At 45.1% G+C, this 3,092-nt stretch overlaps 1 pseudogene; it reads left to right on the forward strand.

The window, feature by feature from the left end:
• Positions 1–1,106: 1,106 nt before the first annotated feature.
• On the forward strand, positions 1,107–1,224 carry LOC126482480 (5S ribosomal RNA; annotated as a pseudogene).
• The last annotated feature ends 1,868 nt before the right edge of the window (positions 1,225–3,092 follow it).

Below are 3,092 nucleotides of genomic sequence, written 5' to 3' on the forward strand. Positions count from 1 at the left end.
TCTCAGCTGAAAACAATGCTACGAATGCGAAACGTTACGCGCGTATTATTTGACTGCTGAACACATCGCAAAACAGGGCTACACAGTGTTACCCAATCCACCTACACCGCTGACCTAGCCACCTCAAACTTCCACTTGTTTGGGCCATGAAAGGATGCCATTCGTGGAAGACATTTTGAGGACGATGAGGAGATGATTCACACAGTGAAGCACTGGCTCCGCCACCAGGACAAAGATTAGTACCGACAGGGCACACACGCCCTTGTTTCGCGCTGGCGGAAGGCCATAGAACTGGATGGATATTACGTGGATTTTTAGATAAAACACTTTTCTTTCGTGTGTGTAATTCTCATTATGTTCAACAAAAAATTGTTGAGGAAAGCCGGCCGCAGTGGCAGAGCGGGTCTAGGCGCTACAGTCTGGAACCGCGCGACCGCTACGGTCGCAGGTTCGAATCCTGCCTCGGGCATGGAAGTGTGTGATGTCCTTAGGTTAGTTAGGTTTAAGTAGTTCTAGGGGACTGATCACCTCAGCAGTTAAGTCCCATAGAGCTCAGAGCCATTTGAACAATTTTTTTGTTGAGCAAAAAAAATGCGGTGCATTACTTTCTGGGCAACCCTCGTAAATCTGTGTGCTGGGCCAGGACGATTCAGCTACTGACGACACACCATCTCAGATTTACTGCCGCACTTCTACTTTTCATAATCTTGAAATGTTATGGGAATGACAGTCCAGGAAGCACATCGTTTATCACGTGACGCCTCCAACTGTATTTCGTTGAGCAATTATGTACCACTCTTCGCCTGACTAAACATATAATATTTTTTTTCAAGCAGCATAGCAAAGTCACGTACAAATGAGCTATTCGACCGGTTTTTTGTAGTAACCTACCTTCAGAAAACTCAGAGGATATAGTAAACAAAATTAGACGGACACAGTCACATACATATTGCAATTATAGGGCCGAGGCGCAAGTTTACCATTCTGTCATGAGAAGTGATATATGAGTACAATATGGAGAACCAGAAGACATGCTTTCAGTATAGCTGCTCTTCCACTGAAGATAGCACGACTTCTTGATTTTGTCTCGTTATTTTAACAATTTGGGCAACGGCCTTGCCGCAGTGGATACACCGGTTCCCGTGAGATCACCGAAGTTAAGTGCTGTCGAGCGTGGTCGGCACTTGGATGGGTGACCATCCAGGCCGCCATGCGCTGTTGCCATTTTTCGGGGTGCACTCAGCCTCGTGATGCCAATTGAGGAGCTACTCGACCGAATAATAGCGGCTTCGGTCAAGAATACCACCATAACGACCGGGAGAGCGGTGTGCTGACCCCACGCCCCTCCTATCCGCATCCTCCACATGAGGATGACACGGCGGTCGGATGATCCCGGTAGGTCACTCGTGGCCTGACGACGGAGTTCTTTTATTTTAACAAGTTATCAGGCATTTCCGTAGTTTTATTTTTCAAATTTTGCCCTTTGTATGAAAGTTGCTAGCAGTTGGTCTGAAATATACATTGAAAACCGCTCTTTAGCAGACGTCTTCCATATATTTTATCTTTAGGCAAGTTTTAAGTTGCTGACGAGGTGCAATAACATTCTGTGCATAGGTTACATCTACTGGGAATACCGGAGTCTCTGTCTGGAAAGTGCGAACACCTCTACAGTATACACCATAAATTGGAGGCGGTAGCTGACTGACAAATACCGTATCTGGGCGGCGCAGATTTGAGTTAGGCTGTGCATAAGACAATGGGGACAGCGAGATAAGAACTCGCGCATAAGTTCTTAGGCTTCCACGGCCAGTATAATTTTGAATAAGACACTTTTGGCTGTTAGGTCTCGTCATTACAAAACACTGAAGCTATTAAATTGTCAGCGATTCGACTAACTTTGCAGCGATCCCCTTCAGAGCAGGTAACTGCTGGATACTGCTGAATGTTTTCCCCTGTGTGCTGTCTATTCACAGAATGACACAGAAGTTTCCTGATTTGGGAAAATTCTTCTCTGTTATTATTCGTGAGTTTTACAGCTAATATGATTTTAAGGTTGAATATATTTGACATGTAAATGATTTTATGGTTCGAAATGCTTGACATGTGACTTGTGTCTGTCAGTTTCTCTTGCTAGCTGATGTCAAATAAAATATTCCAGTGCAGCCACGCGTTATGAGCTCCCTGAAACATATATCCGCTGCGGACAACTGCCTGAAGGAAATATTTGAGTCGTTGCTGGGTTACAAAATGAAAACAAGCAGTAGAGGGAAGACCTCTATACATAGTAGCTTCAAGAGCCGATAAACATCTTAAAACTTATCCTGTGTCGAATCGTGCAACACTTCTGTGGCCGGCCGCTGTGGCCATGCGGTTCTAGGCGCTACAGTTTGGAACCGCGTGACCGCTACGGTCGCAGGTTCGAATCCTATCTCGGGCATGGATGTGTGTGATGTCCTTAGGTTAGTTAGGTTTAAGTAGTTCTAAGTTCTAGGGGACTGATGACCACAGATGTTAAGTCCCATAGTGCTCAGAGCCATTTTGAACTCTCCTGTGTATTTTTCCCTCGTCTTCAATACAACCCTCAAGGTAAGGGAAGCAGAAAGACGAGAAATACACAAGAATTGGACGAACCAGTGTCGTACAAAAGACATACTTTTTATGTCAATTACACGTTTCTCGCTCAATACCTCAACAAGCTGTGGTTTTATTACCATACACGGATGTAAGCCTTTACAAAACCAGTCCTAATGCGCCACTGCATTTTTCTTTGGCAACATTAAACAAATGTTCCTGTACTTCACTTCACTTACACTGTTACGTAAAATTGCACACATCAAAAAAAGTTTTGCATCACCCTGGTTCCCAGAGCTCCTGAAGATAGACGTTGACTTTGGATATTGTATCACAGACACAGTCCTTTTGACTGTTCTGAGATGTCACTAAACCGGCCCAAAGATGTAAACAACCATGCATGAGCAGCGCCTATTAGAAGGAGGGGGTCCGACAGCCGAACGGTTCCATTCATTCCGCCAGGAAGGAGGTACACGGACCGTGTTGTCTGTAGTTCAACCATACCTAGACGGTCAGTACCG

Source organism: Schistocerca serialis, chromosome 5 (assembly GCF_023864345.2).
Source record: "Schistocerca serialis cubense isolate TAMUIC-IGC-003099 chromosome 5, iqSchSeri2.2, whole genome shotgun sequence".
Lineage (NCBI taxonomy): Eukaryota > Metazoa > Arthropoda > Insecta > Orthoptera > Acrididae > Schistocerca > Schistocerca serialis.